The sequence below is a fragment of the Canis aureus genome, chromosome 31 (assembly GCF_053574225.1).
Source record: "Canis aureus isolate CA01 chromosome 31, VMU_Caureus_v.1.0, whole genome shotgun sequence".
NCBI classification, from domain to species: domain Eukaryota; kingdom Metazoa; phylum Chordata; class Mammalia; order Carnivora; family Canidae; genus Canis; species Canis aureus.
In genome coordinates this window covers 24,786,612-24,803,779 of record NC_135641.1, presented here as the reverse complement: position 1 = coordinate 24,803,779, position 17,168 = coordinate 24,786,612, and the positions used below count along the sequence as shown (strand labels likewise).

Here is a 17,168-nt window from a genome sequence, read left to right as displayed (position 1 = left end):
GTCTCTGCCTCTCTCTCTCTCTCTCTCTTTCTCTGTGTGTGTGTGTCTCATGAATAGATAAATAAAATCTTAAAAAAAAAAAAGAGCTGCACAAACGGTAGCTACAGCGATGTTGAACTACTTCTGTAAGTCACACTTCTAGCTCTTGCTGTGCCAGTCATGTTTCCCGCACGTTGCCTGGAGACTCAGAGCCACACATACCCCTTGAGCATCTACTAAGGTTTAAGCCCAAGGAAAGCCATCGAAAGTACAGAGATGAACATAAGTCTTCACTTCCCTTTCCTCAGGGAGCTTGGTGGGGAAGAGGTGAGGGTAAGAAAAAGACACTGCATCCCTGAACATATAATTATTGAGTATCTAAAGTTCAGTCACTTAATAACTATTGAGGGCTAATTATGGAACAGGCATTGAGAATTCTTTGTCACTGGGAACTGTTTGAGTTCGGATCGGCTACTGTAATGACTCAACACCAAACATATTACTTTCTTGTTCTCCAGCAGCAGCTATAACAAACAAGTGCAAGGTGAGACTCTGGTGCGTGGAGAATAGAGCAAAGGCCGATGTGGTGGGGGCACTGTGAATGAGGGAGAACTTTAGAGAATGAGGACAGAGAAGCTCCAGATGGACCAGATTACATAGGTACTCAGAAGCCAGGTAAAAAATTTAGATTTTGAACAATAAATTATGTTTCAAGATTCATGGTGATCAATGTGGAAAGGAGGTGTCTAGGGCTTATTCATCCTCCAATCCATTAATCCACTGACTACTCACCCCCAGCTCTGCTCCGCGCTGCAGGAGGGCTGACCCCTGTGTGTCCCAAGCTCCCATGTCAGCTAGCTTCTGTCTGGAAATAGCCAATGGGAGGCCGTAGCAGGAGAGTGGGGGGCAGGAGATAGGGGGTAAGGGGAGCCTCAGGAGCATATACGTCAGGTCTCTTCCCCGTCCATGGCCCCCAGCTGCTGGATAGGCCCACTGTGGTCCAGCTTCTACTGGGTGATCTCGACCTCTGCACTCTGGTAATATGGCCTCCTCTCTACGTCCCTCTAGCCCAGCCTAGTAGCAACCCCTGCTATTGCTAATAGATGGATTGACTTTTCAGCTTCTTCTATCACCTCTATAGCCAGTGACCTGCATTAGATTCCGTGTGTCTAAACTCTTAGAGTGGCTTGTTTCCCCAGTTGGACCCTGATGACTGGTACACCATACAAACCACATGCTGCGGGGATGTTCTCTTGGCAACTGGTCCCAGGCCTGGCACATGGCAGGTCCACAGCGACTGTCTGGCTTTCCTATTGCTGTGTAACAACACAGATATTACAGTTCTAGAGGTCAGAAGTCTGACTAGGCCTCACTGAGCTCATATCAAGGAAGCTCTATGGAAGAAGCCATTTTCTTACCTTTTTCAGATTTTCCAGCCTGTATTCCTTGGTTCGTGGTCCCATAGTATATCTTCATAGCCAGCGATGGTAGGTCCAGTCTTTCTCTTGATGTCACCACTCTGGTTCTGACTCTCCTGCTTCCCTGTGTGGGGACCTTCGTGATTCCACTGAGGCCACATGGATAATCCTGGATAGTCTCTATTTTTGAAGGTCTGCTGATCAGCAAGCTTCATCCCATCTGCAACTTTAGTCCCCCCTTGCTGTGTAATAGAACATAGTCATAGGCTCAGGGATTAGGATGTGGGTATGTTGGGGGAGCCATTACTCTGCCTCCTGCAGGGACATTGCAAAGGCGGAGTGTGGGGAGGAAGGTTAGGGAGGCTCGCTAAAGGGGACAGTGGCCTGGCACCTTATACTGCGCACAGTGAGGGCTCTATGTCCACGAACTGAATTAGACACAGAGACTGCAGTGCCCCGGAGGGAACATTTGTGGCCTCTGGTTCGGAGGGCCTCTCCCGAGATGCTTGAAGCACAGCTCCCTGTTGGAAACCCCTCAGTGTGCTCTTGCCTGCCATGCTTGGGATGCGACGCTGGGACACAGCTCTTGTTCGTCTCTCACCCAGGATGGCACGTAGGTTTCTTGTTTTCCCAGAGAAAGGTTCATTTCGGAGAGGGGAGTGGGTGAAGGCAAACTGTTGGCTGCAGCACGTGAGTCCCATCAGTTCCAATTCGGGGACAACTGGAGTTGATGCAGGCGTTCCATCCAAATGTAATCAAACGCCTCCTGTTGCCAGACGACGTGTTATTCAGTGGGGGGTTGGCGGGGGGTGTTGTGAATCCGAGATGCCTTCTGTAACTTCCTCAGATGGGTACTGGGAGGAGAGGAAGGAGAGCAGATAGAAATTCACTTCACTGGTAAATAAACTTCCAAACTGTAGTCTGATTCCTGAAAAACTCTGGAAACTGCCTACGGGGAAGACGATCCACAATGAGATGGTGGGCGGTGCTTGCTCAGAGTAGGAGGATTTGTGACAATGTGAGCCCACGGGGCAGCACACGGCACCAGATCTCAAGGAAAATCCTGGGAACCGCTCCTCCACTTCCTTGTGTGTGGAGTGGGGAGGTGAGTTTGAAGAGGACAAAGTTTGGGTAAGTATAGAATGGCTTTCTCTATTTTGAGCTAGTTTTTGTGGAAATTACTTTCTTTAAACGGCTTCATTGGAACTAGAATTCCCCCACCCACTCTTCCCACATCTCGCAGCCTAGTACCCTAGGGCAGGACAAAGTGAGGAAGTCCTTGCCAGGTCTGGTCTGGGGAGGAGGAGAGGCCTGCCTTTAGGGACATGGCCTGGCGTTCATGGCTTTCTTAGCTACTGCAACTCAGACACATACAGACTCCAATGTCAAGTTTTATGTTTTTTAAACCAGTAGGGGCCACTGGGAACATCTCAGGGAATCTTTGGGACAGACGCCTATGAAAGGGTTGTGTCTTGGTTGAGTACCTCCAACCACCTCTGTCAACTAAGAATGCTCTTTTTAAGGAGATGCACTATCTAATTCTGGTTATTTTCCAGATGGAGGTAGTAAAATTTTATCTTTGGTTTTAAAGATTTTATTGATTTACTCATGAGAGACACACAGAGAGGCAGAGACACAGGCAGAGGGAGAAGCAGGCTCCCTGTGAGGAACCTGATGCAAGACTCGATCCCAGGACCCTGGGATCATGGCCTGAGCCAAAGGCAGATGCTCAACCACTAAGTCACCCAGGCATTCCAAAATTTTATCTTTTATCAGCACAGAGATGCTGCATTACAGACACACTTCGTACTTATAGACAATGTTTGGTTCCTGAGAAGTTTAAAGAATCAATTAGGGCTGCTAACTCATTCAAAAACTGTCCAGAGCTAGGCATAGGACTCCTCTGGAAGGATGTTTGAAGGACCTGGGAGAATGCTTAGTGGTGGAAGGCAGGAGTGGGAGAGAGACTTTTCACTCCCTGCTCTTTGGTACCTTCTGAGCTTGGTACTCTCTGCGTGTGTTATTTATTCACAAATAAGTAAAGCATATTGTGAGATACATGGGGTCAGATTGATCCCAACTATGTAAAATGAGCCAGGTAGGACAAGGGAACTGTAATGAAATGTAACTGGTCAGGATGAGATGGCTTTTTAAATCTGTACCTTTGGACTTTTTCTCTATCTTCCCCAATGAACAGTAACAGTAGAGTTTTCAATGATTTAAAAAGTTACACTTTGGGGGCACCTGGGTGGCTCCTTTGGTTAAGTAGTTGCCTTCAGCTCAGACCATGATCCCGAAGTTCTGGGATCCAGCCTGGCATGGGGCTCCCTGCTCCGAGGAGAACCTGCTTCTCCCTCTACCCCTCCGCCCTGCTCATGATCTCTCTCATGCTCTCTCTCTTTCTCTCTCTCTCAAATAAATACATCTTTTTTTTTTTTAAAGTTACATTTATTAACCAGCAGGGAAAACAGTATTTCCACATGCCACAGCTACATTAATCTATAGATCAGGCTGGAGCTGATAAGATAGGCCTCGCCCATATGCCTTTTCCATTCTCCGTTTCCTTCCAGTTTGCCAGCCGCGAGTGGGCCACGTTTCTAGGTCTGATTCGCGGATCCCTTGTTGGTCACTCAAGTCATAGTGAAACAGGGTGCACACATTACACTTTGTGCCGGCTGGGTTTCGATTCAGGTAACCCCCCGTCGCCGTGCTCCGCTGCGGCACGCAGCACCAGCTCTACTGTCAGCCGGCTCCAGGCTCAGCACCCTAAGCGCCCTGGCACGCTGGCAGCCCGGGGCCGTGTGCTGGGGCAGGTGCCGAGGTGGCCCTGAGCTGTTCCGCCCACTAAGCTACGTCTGGGAAGGGGGAGCATATGTGGAGGTAGCATTGATTGGAATCAGAGTGTGGTGAGGGCTTTTAAAGGTCTCACCATGCGTTAGACTGTGGGCCGGGAGTAGCCACCGATGCTTGCTGCAGGGAGGAAACCTGCCTTGGTCGCCTGTGACTCTCGCTGGTCTTTACCACAGTCTACAGTGGGGCATGGTCACGTCCTTATCTTGGCCCTTTTTCTTGCCTAGTGTGGCCCACTGAGTGCCACAGAGATACGAACAGAGTGCTAGGGAGCTTGGAGGAAGCAGAGATGAATTCTGATCTGGAGGCCGAAGCTAGCATTTGAGCTGACTCCAGGGACGGATGGCATTTAGGTAGCAGAGACAGAAGGAAGAATGACTTAACAGAAAGAGTGGGGCAAAGGGGTGTGGGGGTGCTGTGTGGGGATGCTCTTATCTGAACTTTAGATTCCACATCTGAATGTGAGGGCAATTACATCACTGACCTCAGAGGGCGGTCATGTGGCACGTCGAATGTACAGCTAGCATTTGCACTGTACCCGCTGGGGGCCCACAGTCATGCAGCTAGCAAGGAGCAGAGCTGGGACACACACTTGAGCTCAAAGGTGAATGCCCCGAGCCACTACTCTGTACTACCCTCATGGGATGAAGAAGTGGTCCGTAAACCAAACCATTTACAAATGTGAATTATATTATTCCTTCTAACTTGTGCCTGTTCCTTGGACCCTGGAGGTTTCCGATCTGAAATTCCGGATTGTTTCTGAGCTAAATCAGCATCCTGACAGTCATCAGCCCCTTGACCTGGTACTTCATCTGCTTGTGAGGATGTTACTCTAGGTGTGAGCCTTCCCACAACTGTAGAGTACCGATCAAACCCTGGACCTGGAGTGATCTGACGTCGGGAGGGCTGTCGACTCTAGGCCTGATGGTGACCAGAGCTCCTTGACTCCCACTTTGAGGAACCAGCCACCATTCAGAAGCCCCTCATAGTTCTGAAGTGCTCAGTTACCGCAGACGTGAGTCACCTGGGCATCTTCCACGTCAACAGCCTGCTTGAAGAAAGAGCTAGCATAGGCTCAGTTACTTCCAGCTATGTGAACACGCAGATGGCACGTTCTCACCTCGGCCTAATGAGAGCATAATGCCTTTTTTGAAGAGGTCTTTAATTTTCACTGGAAAAATGCTAACTCATGGCCCAGTAGATATCAAGCCTTAAAGCTGGTATTGGACTCAAAGATTCCTTGGGAAGGTTCTCCATTATGTGTCTTCATTACTGCTGTGGTGGTACCTACAATGTCACCACAACTGCTTTTGATGGAAAAATGATCCAGGAATAAAGTTCTTTTTCTGTGCTTTCTCAGGAAAACAGTCTTTAGAGTGACATACATATTTTTCTTATGTTTTTTAGCCCGCGGTGCTTTCGCATACATTACTTTCAGCCCTTCTAACAACCTTTTAGTGGCGTGGGGGGGTGGGGAGGATGACAGGAGGATTCATCAAGGAGAGGTATCACTTCCTTGGAATCCATTAAGACTCTGAGGCTCAGAGAGGTTGAGCAATATAAAGAAGGTCACACAGCCGGTGAGTGATAATGCAGGCACACAGATGCCAGGTTCCTGCTTCCAGAGCGCATGCACTTCTAGCTTTCCTGAATTCCTGGGGACGCCCTGTCCCCAGGCCCTTAGATGTGGAGGGAGCCTCTGTGCCTGGTTTCCACACCCTCCCCAGTCCATTGTCAGCTACATTACTCTAAGGAATCTGTCAGTTTGGATTGGAAATGCAACTCAGGGGGGATGGTTCCCAACAGAGGATGATTTTGCCTCCAGGGAACAATTGGCAATGTCTGTAGACATTTGAGTTGCCGCAGCTAGGGACAGGGAAGTGGATGCTATGGCATCCGGTGGGAAGAGATCAGAGATGATGCAGAGCATTCCCCACTGCACAGGAGAGCCTTACAGCAAAGAAGTATTTAGCCCAAAATGTTAACTGTGCCAAGGTTGGGAAACCTTACAGGTGAGAGTAAAGGGGAAAACCCACAGATCCCCAGTTTCCCATGCACATAGAGAGCTTTCCAGAAATGTCTCCTTTTAAAAAACAACTCTAGATGTTTTGTACGCATTTCTCCCTCCTACCATAATGAAGATCTGCCAAATATGTCAGAACTGAAAGAAGAAACTGAGGCCCAGAAGAGGGCAAGGACCGCTCAGGATCACCCAGCTAACATGTGGTGGAGAAGGAACTGGCTCGGTGAGCCCCAGGTTGAACACATTTTCTACTTGATCATGCTAAATTCCCCGCTCACTCGCTCTGCTTTAAGCCATTTTCTGACTCACTGATTCAACAAATGTTGTGATCTGAATATGCTCACTGACACAGACCTGCCTACAGCTTATTCTAATATAAAACAGTACAGTGGCGGAGAAGCTCATGGATGCTGCCTCAGTCCCCTCTGTGTCTTCAGATCCAGGGCCCCTGCACAGCTGCTGGGCGGAGGGGCTTTTCCTCTCTCAGTTAGGAGACAGAAGGTCAAAGCTGGAAATGAAACTGACATGCCACCCAAGCAATCAGGTTTCCCTGCAGGAGGCACATTACTGAAAATACCTAAGTTTCTTGGAACTGAACTTTTTTTTTTCATATTTGATTTTTTCATAGCTCGTTCTGTTGGTTTTATGTTTGTTTTTTACTCAGTCAGTGAAACTGGGTTGGTCAGTGAAATTTCTAGTGCCTGGAGGTTTCACTTTCAGGGTCTGAAAGTTTGGGTTTGGGCTTTTAAAGCCTTCACAAAGGCAATGAGGGGGTGCAGCCTTCTAGCCAAGAGTGAGTTTTAAATTACATGAACACAGAAAATGCTTGGATAGTATTTGTCAAGTAGGTTCGTTTATACAAAATATTGATTCAGCGTGTGCTCTGTATTAGACTCTGACATGTGCAGTAGAAGTATAGCCCCAAGCAAGACCAGAACATCCTCCCACAACTGCTTACAGTCTGGTTGGGGATGTAAGTCAGTAAATAGCCCCCATCTTTTCCCCTCAAACGCTCTTTATTCACTTTATCAGGGACTTAGCTCAAATTTTATTCTCAAATTTTAATACTCTTACCTTTTTGTCTTTGTCAAATTTCTATTTAGTTTTCAAGGGCAACATCAGATGCCAACTCATTTCAAAAAATAAATAATAATAAAAACTCTTAGAAGATGAACATAGGGAAAGGGAAGGAAAAAATAACATGAGGGGCAGCCCAGGTGGCTCAGCGGTTTAATGCTGCCTTCAGCCCAGGGCCTGATCCTGGAGACCCGGGATGCAGTCCCGCATCAGGCTCCTGGCATGGAGCCTGCTTCTCCCTCTGCCTGTGTCTCTGCCTCTCTCTCTCTCTCTCTTTCTCTCTGTGTCTCTCATGAATAAATAAATAAAATCTTAAAAAAAAGAACAAAGAAAAATAAAATGAAAACAGAGAGGGAGACAAACCATGAGAGACTCCTAATTCTAAGAAACAAACTGAGAGTTACTAGAGGGGAGGTGGCTAGGGGGATGGGGGAGCTGAGGGACAGGCATTAAGGAAGGCACGTGATGTGATGAGCACTGGGTGTTATATGCAACTGATGAATCACTGAATTCTACCCCTGAAACTAATAATACACCATATGTTAATTAAATTGAATTTAAATTCTAAAAAAAAAAATTCTCCCTAGGGAATCAGAATATACTTGTTAAATGTATCTTCAACCCCTCCTTTAAATGACTACAAAACCGTCAGCATTTATTGTGCCCGCTTGTAGAGAAGCAGTGTAGGCTGCTTGTGTTCAAATCTAAATTGTATCATGTACCTACTGGTACCTTGGGCAAGTTACTTAGCCTCTCTCTGAGCCCAATTTCCTAATCTGCTGTGAGGATGAAATGTCATCAAGCCTGTACAATACCTGGCATATGGCAACTGATCAGTACAGAGTGAGCCTGTATCAGGTTCTAGGATCTGTGCTACAAAGGATCCCAACATTCAAAGTAACATGAACATTTGTTCCCAGGAGTTTATAACATAGGAAGTACACAGAAAGGTTCACAGAAATCTTTGCAGAAGATAGACCACCCTTGGTCTATCTTGGTGTTCAGTGTTAGAACATTTACTGTAAGAAATACTTGAAAACAGGTAAAAATTCTGAGTGAGTAGATCTGATTCTATGCAGGTTCTTGGAAAAGTAGAATTTAAACTAGACCTTAAAGAGAGGATAGGGCCCTCCAGGCAAATCTCTGCAGGTGGGGGAACCAGGGAGAGAAATGTATTGGGTATTCTCAGAAGAGGGAACAGCTTATCCAAAAGCAGTGGATATGAAAGTGCCAGGTGTGGTCAAGCTGCCATGTACCTAAGGGAGGAAATTCTAGAGGTTATGTCAGGGTGGGAGGAAGAGGGTTTGGGATTGGGATAGGACTGAATATAGGCTGATTAGCAGAGGTAATTGGAAAGATAGATCCAAACATTTAAGGGCTTTCAATATCCAATATAAAGGGTGTAGACTTACCCCTGAGTGCAAAAGGGAGCCACCCAAGATATGTGACTTAGAAGGAGCACTCCAGTTGATTAGATCCCTGCCATCAAGGAGCTCATAGTCTGGTTAGGGAGAGACAGTGGAGAATGAATGGTAAAAGGATGCTATGAGTGAGGAGCCTAGAAGCATGAAGAAAAGTACTGTGAGATGCATAGAAGAGGGAACAACTGAGGAGGAAGCTCTTACCAGGAGAAAGGAAGAAATCTAGCCCTCTGAGCTCCTCCATCATGGCAGCCCAGCATAGTATTGTCCTTACGCTTTGATTTTATCTGCCTTCTTCTCTGGATTGTGAGCTTCCTTAAAGGTCCAGGTACAGTGTCTACATTCAACAAACCTTCAAAAGATGTTGGTTACAATGAAAGACTGGAGATAATTCTAAGCATGACATGTAGAGTAGATTGGGAAGAAAGATTGTTGAGGCTGGGCGATCACTTAGGATATTTTGTAACAGCTCAAGTGAGAGCTAAGGAAGTTGGAAGAGGAGCAGTGAGTGGGCATGGAAAGAATAGGATGGACCAGAGATACACAGAGAAAGAATAAACTCTACAGACCGGTTGGAGGTGAAGTGGGTGAGACAGTAAGAGGGTCAGAATTTACACAAGATGTTGAATCTGGGTGCTTGGGAGGGGGATGATCTACCAACCCAAAGCAGAAGGCTTGAATTGCATGGACATATCACAAGTAGGAATTCAATAAATATTTGTGGAAAGGATGGGTGGATTGATGAATGGATGGATGGATGGATGGATGGATGGATGGATGGATGGATGGCTGAGTGTAGAGATGGGTCTTAACACTAATTAGGAAATTATGAACTCATTTATTACAAGAGCTCAAGGAGAACTTCCATAGCATCAAACCTCTCATTCTATATATGAGTGAAATGAGGTAAGATGGGGGAAGTAACTGCTTTTGATCACATAGCTACTAGGTGATAAATTTAGGGCATGAAATTAAATCTCTGGACGCCTAGGCTAGTGTTCTTTCCAGTATGTTATATGGTTATTTTCTTCAATTCTTAAAAAGAATTTCAGAGGAAATGGTATGCATGAATATCATATACCACTTGTAATTTTTTTTTTAACTAAAAGCTACATTGGAATTTCATTTCCGTTTCGCTGATTAAAATAGGAATTCTGAAAGTCATGCATATTGATTGAAGAGTCCTCAGCTTTGGGGCCAGATTCTCCCAGTAGCTGTTCCCTTCTACAATCCCATTTCCCCAGACATTCCTCTGTGGCCCATGGGAGTGCACAATTTGCAGCTGAAGAAATGCAGGGCAGGCCCCGGTGAATGTGTGTGTAGCAGAGAGGCCAGCAGCACTGGCCTGAGAGTACAGCCAAAACTTTGCAAAGGTGAAATGGCCATTTAGGTAAATAGCCACATGGTGACTGAACCCATCAACACGAAGCACACACTACTGTAAAGCAAAGGGACTGGTTTCCTTAAATCACACCAAAAAATCAGTTCCGTTCCTTCTCCCCACTTCGTATGTATCGTGTGCGTCCTGTGCGCTTCCTGAGCACACTGGTTGTCATGGTGGAAAAGATGATAAAAGAAGTTTGAGATATGATTCCTCCTCTAAAGAGGCTGCATCCTAATTGAGGAGAGGAGACTCACATAATTTACGGTGTAATGACTATCTCTTTCTCCTTGTAACTTTCAGCATTTAAAAATTCATAGAGTGAGAGAGTCTCAAACTCAGAAGCTTATCGCTTTAAATTCCCTTTGGGGATTTGAGGGAGACTCCAGCATCTCCAGCCCATAGGTCATCACTATCTGATGTCAGAGAACATACCTCTTGTCCCCCAGGGACAGTATGATGGTCGATGATGAATCAACTGATTACATTTAATGTGAAGGGGTAAGTACCGGGCTAGGAGCACAGAAGGAGAAACCCCGTTTCACCCAATCTGGGCGGAGCCACCTGGAGCCTCCCCACCTCTGTTCTCTCTCCTCTCCAGCTCATCTTTCACGCTGAACCAGTTGTTAGAGCTTCTGGTAGGTCTCTATTGTGGCAGTATGCTTTATTTTTAATTTTTTAAAGATTCTATTTACTCATCCATGAGAGACATACAGAGAGAGGCAGAGATACAGGCAGAGAGACAAGCAGGCTCCTTGCAGGGAACCCAATGTGGGACTTGATCCCAGGACCCTGGGATCATGATCTGAGCCCAAGGCAGATCCTCAACTACTGATCCACCCAGGCATCCCTTGGCAGTGTGTTTTAATAAGAAAAACAACCAATATTTAGTGAGCTCTTACACTGTGCCCAGCACTTTCCTTAGTATTTTACATGCATTATCTTGTATAGTGACCACAGATCTGAAATCTTGGTACCAGTGTCGCCAATACCTATGTGGGTATCATTAGACAACTGCCAATTTTCTCTATGGCATCTCTTCATCCATCAAGTGATGAGGCAGTTCCAGGGCAGGAGGGTGAGTGTGGAAGAGGCACTCCTTTCAACTGTTTGTTGGAGTATCAAATAGTACAATCTTTTTGAAAGGAATGGTGTGATTTCTAATAAGATGTAGCATATGCATATTCTTTGATTTAGCAACTAACCTCTAGGAATCCATCTGATGGAGATAGTAGTAAAAGTACGTCAGGATTCACGTGCAAGGATGTTTGCAGAGGCATTCCTTGTAAAAGTAAACAGGGTGAATCATCATAAATGTCTATTTACAAAAAAAAGCACTTGAAAACTTATGGTATATCTAGTCGATGGACTAGACCACATATGAGGCATGAAGTTGGAAATTTTTTCACAATATAGTTTAAAATAAAAAACAGATCAATATATAAGGCATAATTCCTCTTCTATAAGTGTGTGTGTATATATACACACACATATAAACACACATGCTTATATATGTAGAAGGAGATATATTTGATTTAATTAGGAAAATATCCTGACTGGTAAATGTTAATAGACGAAACAAAGAAACTTTTACTTCATTATGCAATTTTTAAAAACTACATAAGGGAATAGGGGAAATTTTAACCTTTTAATGTCTCTTGAAGCTTTCAAACACAAACGAACACCTGCCTTTTGAGGAAAGAGGATAGGAGGGTCTACCTACTGGTCCCTGGAGGAAGCCCAGCAGAGATAGTTGACTAGGCCGGGGGCAGTCTGGAGGGGTGGCTGAGAACTTGAGATGGGAGGGAAGGCCCCTAATAGAGAAAAACCACTAAAAAGACAGATACTGGGGGCACCTTGATGGCTCAGCGGTTGAGCATCTGCCTTGGGCTCAGGTCATGATCCCGGGGTCCTGGAATCGAGTATCACATCAGGCTCCCTGCAAGGAGCCTGTTTGTTCCTCTGCCTGTGTCTCTGCCTCTCTCTGTGTCTCTCATGAATAAATAAATAAAACTTTAAAGAGAGAGAGAGAGAGAGAAACTGGCCACCACACAAGGCAAAACAGTCAGTTTTTTAAGAGAAGAGGAACAACGTATGTCATTCAAAATAATTTGAGTTGCTATCATGCCTCTTCCTCTGTGTCCAAACTCAGGCACTGTTCAACCAAGCTTACTTCACATACATACTCACACGTACAAAATTAAAAATAAGAATACAAGGACAAAAATGATTTGTATCATCTCCAGGCTCCCTTCTGGCTGAAATGTTGAGTGTCTCTGTACCTTTATGTCTGTCTGCCCTTATCTGGACCCACCACCATCCCAGCCTTATCTCCTGCTGACCTGTGTGTCTGCTTCCATGCATCTTCCAGATGAGCCTTCTGCACTTACATGCCTTTCTACTTTTACCTGCGCTTCTCATGCCATAGGATCATAGGATCCCTCTGCTTTCTCTGCTGGCCCAGTGGATCCTACTCAACCTCTAAGGCTGTGCTCACACGTGCCCTTCAGTCATGCTCCCCACCCTCTACCCCCAAGATCTGTGGGAACATTCTGCTCCAGATGCCTCCTGTTCCACCCACAAATATGCCCAGGATCATGCCATCAATTGGATGTACCAGGCTCTGCTGGCCCCCAAATGGTCCACAAAGTCTGTTTGGATTCCCGAAGACCAGTTTCCCTAAAGCCCTAAAGGGGCGTGGTCTCACTAGGAGCAGGATTGGGCCTGGAAGATTGGTGGTGGCCATGCCAGCGGAGGTGACGTCAGCACAGGAAGAGGGTTTTTCTCAGAGTAAAAAGCTGATTCTTCCCTGAAGCTGATGGTCCTTTAATGGCTTAGTGATCATGTGAGAGTCCTTGGCCTGGCCTGGCCAGGCACTGAAGAACTGGCAGTGCCAGGCCTGGCATAGGAGAGCCCCACCCAGGTTAATTGATCTGTTCTATCCTCCGACAGGCCTTGGGCAGGAGTCAGCACATTTTCCTCTGTGTACAGATCTTCCCTGTGCCAGGCTCACAAAAGGAAGTCTACTGAGCTGAGAGGGTCAGACTGGTGTTAAGTTATCCATGTCTTGTGCATGTACCCACACTCCTTCATTACTTCCTCACTTTTCTTTCCTGTCCCCTAATGTTTATCTCATTTTCAGTCTAGTTCTGATGTTCTCTCTAGATGTCTGTGCCTTTCTCTTTTTCTCGTTTTTTCCTTCCTTCCTTCTTTTTCCCTCTTTCCCTTCCTTCCATGTTGATTTGTTCTCCTTCTTATCTCTCATTCCCCCACCCTTAGTCCAGATTCTTTCTCTCTCTCTTGTCCATAAGGACTTCCTCTTCTTCTCCCTTCCCACTCCCATGTCTCTCACCAACTCTTCTTTCACCAACATTTTAGAAGGCTTCCCTTTGCTCTCCTGCCTGCACTATTGGACAGAAGTCAGATAACTTTTTGTATTATCTCACCCTCCTTCCTTCTCCAATCTCTGAGCAAAGAGGCCATACAGTCTCACTTTACTCAAAATTGTGTTAGGTACAATGCCTGTGCTGGATCCATGCCAGGATCCCCTCCTGGTGGCCAGGTTGACCAATGCTGATGCACAGAAAACAGACTCAGGCCCCTGGCCAAAGCCAATGCGGGTTGGCTCTGGTATGCCCTCATGCTGAGATTGGCAACCCAAAGTTTAGGAGTTGGCTTCTTGCTCTTTTTCTCCATCTCATAAGCTGGGACAGGATCCCTCTGTGTACTCTGATCACACTTGAGTGGTCATGGATGAGCACCAAGTTTACAGCCATAGAGACATAGAGAGGACGTCTGGTGCTTCTAAGATAGATCTTCCGATTCTCTGATGTTTCCTGATTCCTCCTCATAAAGGATAAAATGGAGGCTACTACTAAGCTTATCGTCACTCCGAGGGGGCTTCCAGGGCACAACCTGGATATAGATGAAGTGCCTCTTTCTTCCATTAATTTATTCAATAAACAACTGAGCAGAATTTCTGGGCTTGGAAATAGGGATACAAAGATGTTCCCAGTTCTCAAATGGCTACAGCATAACAGAGGAGATGGACCTGTACACAGGGAACTAGAAAAACTTGAGGAAATTGCTTAAGGAAGTATGGATGAGGTGTTGGAATAAAGACTGATTAACAGATGGGAAGATATTTGAGCTCTTAAATTTTGAGAAAAAAAAAATGTGCAAGGTGGCCAGGAGAACTGGTATTAATCTAAGGGGAAAGAGAAAACCTGAGGAAAAGGAAGTATGAAAAAGTGAGTGAAGCCCCAACAAAAATTAATGGTCAAAGAGTTAATCCACTCCCTGCCTCCCAGCCACTACAAAACTCTACTGATATTTTTATTTGAAGTGGACATATGTTTATCAGCCCCTCCACCGCAATTCCAGATCAGACATCCTAAAACTAGAGGAAGAAAGACATGGTGGAAAGAGGATTTAGAACCAAGAAGTTGAAATACATTTGTCTTTACCATACCACTCTGAGCAAATGCTTTCTCTTTTAGCCTTTAATTATTCCAAGGTCCCATCAACTTTAAATGTGATGGTTATTTTTCAGATTGATAGCAATGGTGTGGGTTCCACTATGCCCCTGCCAAGCGTCTGTGTTATCCATGTCAGGCCTGTGTTCCTAAAGCCACAGTCTTTCGGGAAAGAAAGAATGGGGGCAATTTTCAGACATTTTATATATCCAGAAGAGAAAAATACTTGGGTCCTACTCCCCCAATGAATCTTCCATTCACCACATTTTCCTAAGCAAGTGGGTGGAAAGAGGCAGATGAAAGACTTGAATTATATCTTTAAAAGGGAGAAAACTGCCACAACAAAGCTATGTGGAATAGAGAAAGAAGTTAACCCAGTTCAGCCCCTAATTTTAAGGATGGGGAAAATTTGGCCGAGAAGAGCTATTGGCTCTGCCAGGCTCCCATAGAAGTTAGTGACATAGCTCATCCTAGAGTCCTGTTAAGCCAGCTTCCAGTGAGATTTACTTCATCAAATATCCCCATATCTCTACCTCCATGCCTCAGCTGTTCCATGGCCAGTTTGCCTCCCCATACTCACATCCATGGTCCATCAGTAAGGCTCCATCCCTGACTGAGGCATACCATGTTATGGACAGCATAGAGAGCATGTCAAGGGCCACTCCAGAATATGCACTGGTCAGTTCATGGGAATTACTCTCCTTCTTCAGGATGGGGAATTGAGGCATATGCTTCATTAGCAAAGGCCAACTCTGCTTTGTGCAAGTAGGCTTCTGGGGGCAGATCTGCTGACAATCTTAACACACAGCAAATCCTCTTCTCATTCATCCAGAGGATGGAGTGAGGGACAATGAAGTGGTAGGACAAGAAGTCTCCAAGGGCAAAGTAACAAAAGGAAAAATGAACTACTGGGACATCATCAAGATTAAAAGCTTCTGCACAGCAAAGGAGACAGTCAACAAAACTAAAAGGCAACCCTACGGAATGGGAGAAGATATTTGCAAATGACGTACCTGACAAAGGGCTAGTATTCATGATCTGTAAAGGACTTAATCAAACCCAACATCCAAAAAACAAATAATCCAATCAAGAAATGGGCAGAAGACATGAACAGACATTTCTCCAAAGAACATATAAATGGCCAACAAGCACATGAAAAAATGCTCCACATCACTTGGCATCAGGGAAATACAAATCAAAGTCTCACTGAAATACCACCTTAAACCAGTCAGAATGGCTAAAATTAACAAGATGAGAAATAAGAAATGTTGGGAGGATGTGGAGAAAGGGAACCCTCTTACATTTCGGTGGGACTATAAGCTCGTGCAACCACTCTGGAAAACAGTATGGAGATTCCTCAAGAAGCAAAAAATAGAGCTACCCTACTACCGAGCAATTGCTCTACTAGGTATTACCCCCAAAATACAAATGTCGTGATCCAAAGGGACAACTGCACCCCAATGTCCACAATAGCCAAACTGTGAAAGGAGCCAAGATGTCCATTGACAGATGAATGGTAAAGAAGATACAATATATCATATATAATGGAATACTACTCAGCCATCAGAAAGGATGAATACTTACCATTTACATCGACATGGATGGAATTGGAGGGTATATTATGCTGAGTGAAATTAAGTCAATCAGAGAAAGACCATTATCATATGGTTTCACTCATATGTGGAATATAAGAAACCGTGCAGAGGATCATAGAGTAAGGGAGGAAAAACTGAATGGGAAGTCATCAGAGAAGGAGAAAAACCATGAGAGACTCTTAACTCTAGGAAACAACTGAGGGTTGCTGGAGTGGAGGTGGGTGAGGGGATGGGGGTAACTAGGTGATGGGCATTAAGAAGGGCACATGATATGATGAGCACTGAGTTCTATATGCAACTGAAGGATTATTGAACACTATATAAGAAACTAAGTATGTACCATAGGTTGGCTGATTGAATTTATATATATATATATATATAAAAAGAAGTAGAATAGAGGAGATAAAGTCCTACCTGTTTGTTTGCCAGCAGACACACACGTCTCAGTTTTCGTGAGGAAAACATGCATAGAATCATGGTTCTCTCTCCTAATTCCCAGGAAAGAACACTGAACCTTTAGCCACTGAAATAACATGACTGAGATCAGGAAGGGCAAGTGGAAGTCATCATTGTGGACATTTATATAAATAATAATTTTCCAGGGGGAACTGTGAACTCTCTTTTTCTATTTTTAAATGCTAATTGCTTCTGATTTTGTTTACGTAGGCGGAGCTAATAAGAACGTTTACTTCTTAACCATTGAACTTAATGTATCTGTTTTTGGACACTTGTGATTTATTTTTGCACCCATGCTCCAAATTGGTGCTAATTACTTTAAAGGATCAGGGTTTCTATTCCAAGAGGGATGACGACAGAATGTCAATTTGCAGTCTCTGAGCATAATGTCCCAATTATCAATGCATTCCAGACCAGAATGGACTTGGCACCTTCTTGAAGGGGTTTGGCTGCACTTTTATCAGCCAGTCCCTGGACATAGCTTCATTAAAAC

At 45.0% G+C, this 17,168-nt stretch overlaps 1 long non-coding RNA gene across 1 annotated transcript in view; it reads right to left on the bottom strand.

Annotated features, from left to right (window-relative positions):
* LOC144302572 (uncharacterized) overlaps positions 1 to 17,168 on the bottom strand; it is a 48,211-nt gene that overhangs the window by 18,953 nt on the left and 12,090 nt on the right. Inside the window, exon 3 of the long non-coding RNA XR_013369486.1 lies at positions 1,398 to 2,251. This is a non-coding gene — a long non-coding RNA (uncharacterized LOC144302572). The remainder of the gene's footprint in view (positions 1 to 1,397; positions 2,252 to 17,168) is intronic.